This window comes from Sinocyclocheilus grahami, unplaced genomic scaffold (assembly GCF_001515645.1).
Source record: "Sinocyclocheilus grahami isolate Dianchi unplaced genomic scaffold, SAMN03320097.WGS_v1.1 scaffold984.1, whole genome shotgun sequence".
Taxonomy (NCBI): domain Eukaryota; kingdom Metazoa; phylum Chordata; class Actinopteri; order Cypriniformes; family Cyprinidae; genus Sinocyclocheilus; species Sinocyclocheilus grahami.
The window spans coordinates 466,791-475,858 of NW_015506163.1; the positions used below are offsets into that span (position 1 = coordinate 466,791).

General features: G+C 35.0%; 1 long non-coding RNA gene across 2 annotated transcripts in view; it reads right to left on the reverse strand.

Moving 5' to 3' along the window:
• Positions 1-437: 437 nt before the first annotated feature.
• The window catches only part of LOC107565163 (uncharacterized), a 15,550-nt gene continuing 6,919 nt past the window's right edge, over positions 438-9,068 (reverse strand). Inside the window, exon 3 of one of the 2 annotated variants that reach the window (XR_001606332.1) lies at positions 438-1,413. This is a non-coding gene — a long non-coding RNA (uncharacterized lncRNA). Of the gene's footprint in view, positions 1,414-5,759; positions 5,929-9,068 lie in introns of those variants that run through there. The other variant, XR_001606333.1, reaches the window with a different exon arrangement.

Consider the following 9,068-nt stretch of genomic DNA (forward strand, 5'->3'; position numbering starts at 1 on the left):
AAAATATTAACAAATATTAAGCAACAAATATTAAATATGAATGACAACAAATAATGTTTTCAACATTGATAATAATAAGAAATATTTATTTTAATATATCTATTAAAACAGTTCTTTTAAATTGTAATAAATGTTCAAATATTATCGTTTTCAATTATCAATATTATCTGTATTTTAGGATCAGAAAAATGCAGACTTGATAAATGCATGACTAATTTAATAAACATGAAAAAATCTTAATTATTTCAATCTTCCGAGTGGCAGTTGACATTATAAATAGTCTTAGGTGCTGTTCACACAGAATGCATTTTTTCAATCCAATGCAGGACTTTTCCATTGTTTTTCTATGTAAACGCAGTAGAGGGACGTGTATTACCATTGCGCTCGCATCTTTTGCAGCATCTCGCACGAGTGCCGCGTTTTTAACGCTGTGTCAAGTTAAAATTATTTTAAGTTTTACACGCAGCACTGCTCAAAATATTGGACCAATCAAAAGACCCCGGAGGCGGGGCAAGCATTACGAGTTTTTGTTTACAGAAGCAAGTTGGCAACTTTTTTATTTGATGGCAACTTGGCAGAGGAGGCATTCTGCGCTGCGCTTTAATAAAATTCTTAATGAAACAAGAGCACAAGAATGAATATCAATGTAAACTGTCCATAAAATCAATCTTATATAAACCGTAAATCTTAACTAGAGATTTTGCTCCGCCCCCTCTGAACCAACACCCTCATACTCCACCGCCAGACAACATTGATCAGTAGTTGACATCTTTAGTTTCAGAGTCCTAACCAGGAACACCACAGGAAGTTGGTCAGCAGTGTGGCCAATCAGCTGAGTTATGACATCAGCAACAGGAAGTGAATGAGTGGCTTCACCCACACAGGATGAATCGAATTCTGTAAGTGGTCTGACGGCATGTCTCCACAAGAAGCGAGTGAATGGATGTCCAATGAGACTGGAGCCCATGTGGCTAGTGATGTCCTTTCTGGGAAGTGCTGCGAAGCGACCAATCACAGCACGCACGACGACTCCACCCACAGGAAACACATTAGTCATGAAGCCTTCGGCTTGTTTTTGCTCCTCCTCTGTCATATATCGCTTCTGATTGGTGGATGATGCTGTGGGCGGGGCCATAGCATGAGGATCATATCACAGTCATATCAGCGTCAGTTAACTGTCCGTCTCTGCTCCATCCATGAACGCTAACATATAGAAAAATAAAATGTTTCTGAATGTGTTTTCTTTCTCTTCCATCTGTTTGTATTCTTGTCCTTTATGTTCTCCGCTGTCACTTTTCTTCATTCTCCTCCGGTTTTCTCTAGATTTGCTTTTCTCATGATGGTCCTTGCTTTCCTGAAGTGCTCAGTACAGATCTCGCTGTCTCTTATAGATTTTTTCTTCTGCTGTATTTACTGAAAAAGCAAAAGCAGATAAGAATTTATTTAGTGGTGCTTGTTGGTTTCAGTTGATATCATTTCAGTTTCAAGATGAAATCTACAGCAGCCCCCAAATCCCTCATGTCAACCCATATGACTTGTGCACAATGTTATAAGTCTTATAAGTTGTATGATGCTTTATGTAAGGAACAGACACAAATTAATAAGTTATTGACAGCAACCAATACCTTATGTCATCAAACATGCATGGCAAAACATCCGTTTTTATATATGAGTGTGAACATTATTGACATTTCAAAGTTTGTCTGTTCCTCACACAAAGATATCATACACTGCAAAATGAATGAATGAATGAAATAAAAAAAATAAAAACAAAGATACAAAAAAAATAAATAAAGTAAATAATAAACAATAAAAATAATTTAAGTTTTTTTGTCTTAAAAATTTAGTGACGGACACAGAATGACACAATGTAAAGATTCTTCAAAAAATCTTGTTAAAAACATACAAAATTACAGAATACAAGAACGACAGAAGGGTGAATCAACTATTCCTTAAATCATATAACATTGTAATTTAAATGTAATCACATTTTGTAAGCACAACATTTCTTAAACTTCATTGCAATGTGTCTAAATACGTTTTGGAGCCACTGTACTTTATATACACATAAGGGAAGAGACCTCAGCGCATGTAAGCTCTTTATTTTATGTAGACATATTCATGAATTATAACAAACTTGTACATACAAACATCAAATATTTTCTTATGCAAAAAGATCACATCAAATACAGTGTTGAATACATCAAACCAAAGTACTTTTGACAAAACTCTCGGACAAAAACAAATGAAAATAAATTACATAGAGTTTAAAGAATAAAACATTTCAGACAAGCATAAAAATATATTGAAGCGCTTAGGAAGATAATTATATGATATTTATGAAGTATATAGGAATGTATTTACAAACTTTTTTTGCTTTTTGTCCTTTTCTTTCTTTCCAACTCTTAAGTGTCTTTTATTTTTATTTTTTTTTGCTCAAACAGCAGGTAAACATGCTGGTCTGAATGAGTCGAGACCTGAAGATTTCATAGATGTGAGTAATAATCATATCAATCCTTGTGCTGATATGTCGACTTTATGAGCTTCAGAATAATTATGCAACACATTAAAAGATCTCCCTCATGTACTTAATATATTAAAACAATAAGCAAATACATATGTATAGTTTACCATCTGCTGGTTCTTTGTACATTAATGCGAGTCAACACAGTGGAAATAAAACAACAAATCACATCTTTCACATCCACAGAGGCTCTTTCTGGTTGAACATCGTCATCAGCAGAAGCATTAACAGGTCAAAGCAGAACAAAAGCGCAGGAGATACAGAGAGGAAAACAGAGAGCAGCTGTCGGCTGGAGACTTACATATACTGCAATTCAGTGCAAAAACATGTTTTATACTGGAGTGTAAACTATTCTCTTACACTTTGATGCAATTTCTCTTCAGAGAAGATGCAACTGCAATTGAAGATGCAATTTTTACACAATGAAAAATGACAAGAGCTCTCTCAAAACAGCAAACCAAGTCCCTAGAGATCATAAAAGAAAAGTTATAAATGAATGTGCCAGTGACTTTAAGAGACGAAAAAAATCTGCAGCAGATCTGGGAAAAAAGGAAATGTCCTTAAAGATTCTGCTGATATGTTTGTGTGTAAACATTGTTAACTTTGACTACACTTAAAGCATAAAGGTCATTTTGCATGAGTCACATCACTCAAAGTTAAGTTTAAACTTACACCTTAAGGATATAGACCTAATTATGTTAATCAAATGACATGTTACAGCACATGGGAGCTGAATTCAGTCCAAAGCATCATGACATGAGCTCAGGGATGTGATCTTGAGAGTTTTCATCTCAATTCTTACAAATGTCACACAACTTAAAGTCTCTATCCATTTTGCATTTGAATCAGTGAGGTAGAGACATTCAGTCTGAACTGATTCACATTTAATTCATGCATTCAGATTGAAGGTCTGGAGTGGAAAAGGTAGTGCAGGACCTTCTCATGACATCTGATGAAGACAAGAAACTGTCAGGAGACAGCTGCTCTCCTCATATCTCCTTTCCTGTCTCTTTAGGTTTTTTTATACTTTCCTATGATTCTTTATGCCTCAATGTGTCTCAGTGCATTTTTTTTAAGGCAAGACACTACGGGTGAACAGAGTAAACATTTGAGCTAATATCATCATACATACAGTACATTAAGAAAACTGTGTTGTATTACAAGTTTTCAGAAATGTTATTGTTAAATACACAAATGAGGCATTTTCTAATTGAATATGCACCAATTTGAAAACATTTCAGAGAATAAATGTGAGCACTGGATAAAGCCAGGTTAAAAAAATTAGTTTGATTTTGTTGACATATTAGAGTTGAAGGTTTTTACAGAAGGGATTTTTGATATCTCTTTTTATCACTCCATAAATGAGAAAATACCGTCGACAGCCAGAAAAAAAATACATTTTCATCATGTTTTTAGGAATAAAATGTAATATCAGTGCAAATGATATATGAACAAACTCCTCTACAAAAACCTTCAGAATATAGATAGGAATAAAACTGTAAAAAATGGTGTATGCGAGTGCTGCTGAAGTGGAGAAACAAACTCATTTAGAAAAAAATCTCTTTTATGTATTGTAATTGAAATCTATAGATGCAAATAATGTGCAATAATAAAATCAAGCAAATGATGTATGAACAAACCCTTCTGTAAAAACGTTCAGAATATAGATAGAAATAAAACTCTAAAATTTGGTATATTTAAGTGCTACTGAAGTGGAGAAACAAATTCATTTTTGTGAAAACGGCCTTTAAAGATATGTATTGTAATTGAAATCTACAGACATATATAGTTATTGTCAGTCCTGTGTTCCGTGTTTTGTGTTTTCCTCCCCCACGTGCTTTCCATGACCCAGTTTTCCCTCATGTTTAATTATGTTTATTGATCTCAGGTTTTTCTCGGCTTCCGTTTTGACTGCTTTCATTGTCCTCATTTGTAAGTCACGTTGGATAAAAGTGTCTGCTAAATGACTAAATGTAAGTTTCTTTGTCTGGTGTTGAATGTACGTCGATCCCGTGCCCTACATGTGATTTCCTTGATGTAAATAAAGTCTGTGATCATTCTGGATTGTCCTTTGTCTCCTCGTTCCTTCACAGTAGGCACACAGTGACAGTTATAGTGCAATAATAAAATCAAGCAAATGATATATGAACAAACTCCTCTATAAAAACCTTCAGAATATAGAGCGGAATAAAACGGTTAAGTCCGTTGTATGTAGGTAAAACTGAAGAGGGGAAAAAACAACTTTTAATAAATCAGATTTAAATATATATATATACAGTGGGTACGGAAAGTATTCAGACCCCCTTAAATTTTTCACTCTTTGTTATATTGCAGCCATTTGCTAAAATCATTTAAGTTAATTTTTTCCTCATAATTAAATAAACACTTAAATATGTATTTTGGATGTTTTTTTTCCACTATTCTCGAAGCAAAATACCCCAACATTTTAAAATTGAACAGTGGCATACTGTAAAACATTGTTTATCCTGTAGTGTCTTGCCTTAAATGAAACTATTATTTCTTCTTGCTTTTAAAACCTCCTTTCTCACTGCATATTTCTCCGAAAGTCTCCATGTTAACTTCTAAAATTACTTTATGCAATATTTCCATTTATGAAATTATGGTTTCATCTTTTATATGTTAATGTACAAGCACTCACACATCCATTCAGCATTAGTTAGTGTGAATTAAACCTGTCCACTCTGTACAGCGGTAAACCTGCAAAGTGCAAACGTGAGAGGGCCGAACACATGACGAGTCCTCTCATCTCTGAAACAACATGCATAGAAACCCTTCAAATAAAACCCCAGCAACTAAACAAGAACAGCTTATTCATACAGCAAACACACTGTTTCAGACCACAGAGACTAGAGTATGCAGGCAATATCTGCTGAGATATAGTCAATCTGAATGTCTGCTGGGGTGGTTTTGTATTAAGAGAAAAGTTTAATATAGTCCTGAGATATTTTTGTCTCATGTCTGAATTCACACTAGCAGCTTATATACATAACAAAATGATCAATAATGAAAAACAAACATCTAAAGGACCACATAATAGTTCACATTCTTCCTATTTTAAAACACATTTTGAAATACTGTCCACAAACACAAATACATTTCCGACGTAAAAAAAAAAAGAGTCTAAAATCAAAAAGTCCAAAAATCTGACATCAACTCCACATTTATGAGCTGCTCTTCTGATTTTCCCTTTGATTTCCACAACGTCCACTTGAGAGAATGTTGTCGGGATGAGGTCATAGGGTGACCTGGAAGCATTTTAGTTTGAAATCACACTCCATGTAGCAGAATGAGTCTAGCGGTTTTGTATGTTAGTTTGCGAAATCAGTGGTTTAGTCTCTCTAGTAGGGCGTGAAGCGGCTGTAGCCTCCTCTGTACAGGCTCGCCTGCAACATCAAAGATGACAGAGCACCAATCAGAGTCAAGATGGTGGTCACGGCAACGACGGAATTCCTGCTCCTCAAATTTCCTTCCTTTAAAATTCTGACATTGAATTAAAGGAATAGTTCACTCAAAAAAGAAAGTCAGCCTGTTTGTTTTTTCAGTAGAACAGATTTGGAGAAATATATCATTACATCCTCTGCAGTGAATGGGTACCATCAGAAAGAGAGTCCAAACAGCTGATAAAAACATCACAATAATCCACAAAAGTCCATCCCCTGTTTTCCGCTCACATCAAAATCCACCCACATATTTGTTCAGAACTGTTTTGGCTTGTAAACGGTGCTTGATCTGTGCAGATTTCTCTGATTCAGACGAGATTACCTTTTCACTGAGAAAGCAATATTATGGATAGAGGACTATTTTAGCCAGAAGCAACGGTTTGAAGTTAAAAACGTCTTGATGGATTCATTTCTTACAAACATGTAGCTTTTCACTGATGGACTGGAGTGGTGTGGATTACTTGTGGATTATTGTGATGGTCTGGAGTGGTGTGGATTACTTGGGGATTATTGTTATGTTTTTATCAGCTGTTTGGACTCTCATTCTGAGGGCACCCATTCACTGCAGAGGATCCTTTGATGAGCATGTGATGTAATGCTACATTTCTCCAAATCTGTTTCCATGATGGAACAAACTCATCTACATCTTAGATGGCCTGAGGGTGAGAAAATGTTCAGCAAATTTTCATTTTTGCATGAACTATTCCTTTAACGGTGTATGCATGTGTGTTCACTAATGCTGATGAACTCTGAGAACTTTTAGAAAACTTCTCCAAACTTAAACTTAATACTGGTGAGATCAAGGAGTCATGCTGCCCATGAAGGGATTGGCATGCTTTTTTTTTGGTATCTCAATACAGAGTCACTAACTAGCAACTTCACTAGTGCTCCGTCTGCGTGCATTGTGTAGAAATGGCATCCGTCGTCTTTGAAAGCATTATAGCCCTCAAACTACTATGCATCAAATTAATGCTGATGGTGTTCAAAAGCGTGTACAATTATTCTCTTTACAGTTTAGCATGCAGAAAGCTTGCAGGCGTTGGGTGCGAGTGATCGTCTTCGAATACGCCCAGCGATACCGGACCATATGTGTAATTTACTCCAGAAAGCAGAGACCTTCAAAGGATAATTCTCCCTAATTTAAGGAAGAACCCACTCGCTGGTCTGGGTAGAAGCCTTCTGCAATTTCATGATGCTGAGAAAACCAGCAAAGAGAATTTAATGCAACCTCAGAGGAACTAATTATTAAAGGAATTTTTTAGTGTAAATATAATCCATTACTAATACGAGATTTGAAAAGGGAGGAAAAAAAAGCTTGGCAAAAGACGGGATCGAACCCGGGTCGATCGCGTCAAAAAGTGAGTGACACGCGCTTATCCATCTGCACCACTGGAGCTGATGTTTTACTGCCACTTTTTACTAAATGTAAATATACACCCCGTATTTTTTATTCCACAGTGAGGGCAATTCATACAATACATTTAAACTGAGCTACTTTAATACCATCTCCGAACTTTCTACTACGACTCTGCTGTTCTTCAGCTGGTTTTTCCTGTATACGTTGATTGACAGATGTCTCGTCCAGTCAGCGGTGAGTAACCCCAAACCAATGGCGCTGTCTCAAACTATACCTACCTCTTCCGGTTTGTCTGATTTGTCGTTGTGTTTTCTGACTTATTTAGTTTTTTTCGAATTTGTCATTGTGTTTTCTGACTTGTTATAATGTTTTCTGAATTGTCGTTGTGTTTTCTGAATTGTTATTTTGTTTTTTAGACTTGCATTTGCATTTGTAATTTGTTCTTTTGTTTTCGGAATTGTGATTTGTTCTGCACTTCTCAGCCACCGTACACACACACACGTGCACAAATACTGTATATCTAAACGGACAAGTTGGGGTCTGTTCCAAAACCTAGTGAGCTCCCTAACTAGACAGCATTCTAAGACAATATAGAGGCACTTCAAAAGGAACTCAAGCCCTTTTAAGATATTACACATTAGATTAGATGTACACTGCAAAAAATTATTCTTATTCTTATTATTTTTATTTAATTTATTTTTGTCTTATTTTCTTATTTTCTAGCTAAACATTCTTAAATCAAGATCAGCGGATTTTAATATTATTTTCGTAAAACCCTTTTTTTACTATTTTAATTTTAGCCAATTTTCATCTGATATTTTAATTTAATTTCAGCTTTATTTTAATGATCAAAACCGATTTTTAAAAGTTTTAGTTTACAATAAAACTGATCAAGATGCATATACTTGAAATGCATAATGACAAGTAATTTTCTGAGAAACTGGTCAAACTTAAGTGATAACAAAGTCTGCCATTGGGGTAAGAAAATTTAAATAATTCAAATTGAAAGGCAGATAACTGTTCTCATTTTAAGCATTATTTAATTTCATTTAGATCAATTTCTCATTAAGCATCATTTTATTTTTATATTAACCTTTTATTTATATTATAACCTTTTTATTATTATAATTATCTATAAAAAAACACTAAGGAAGAAAATTGGGTTTTTGCAATGCATCCTTTGTGTGCAATCCCAGAATGCATTGCAACAAAAATATCCATCCACAATTGTTTAAGAATATTTTCAAACAAAAACAAATAAGGTCATACTAATTCAAAAATAGATTATTAACACTTTTTTTTTAAAGGTGCTGTATCAAGACAAAAGTAGTTCAACTGTGAAAAATTGTGCTCTATAGCAGTCTTCAATGCAAGAACACAGTCTCTTTGTAAGCAGTAGACAGGCGGCTCACTATGTTTTGGAACGGAGCCACTGATGGGGCTCCTCGGCTCCGTGACGGGGTCATTTTTCTCACTGTTGATGAAAAAACAAGGAAGGAAATTTGCATGGAAGCAGGAAGTAATGAAAAGCGTACAAGCACAGTCTTAATTGAGTAAAAGAAGGGAGTCTCAAACAAAGCGTCTTAATTAATGAAAGCTTTTAGCTAGCAGCTGCACCGGGGAACTGTTTACTACTGCTTCTTTTGTCTTTCTTATTTCATTTTAATGTGTTTTGTTGATGTCCTTGTCGTTGAGAAATTGCATGCATTCTGGAGTGCCAAACAAG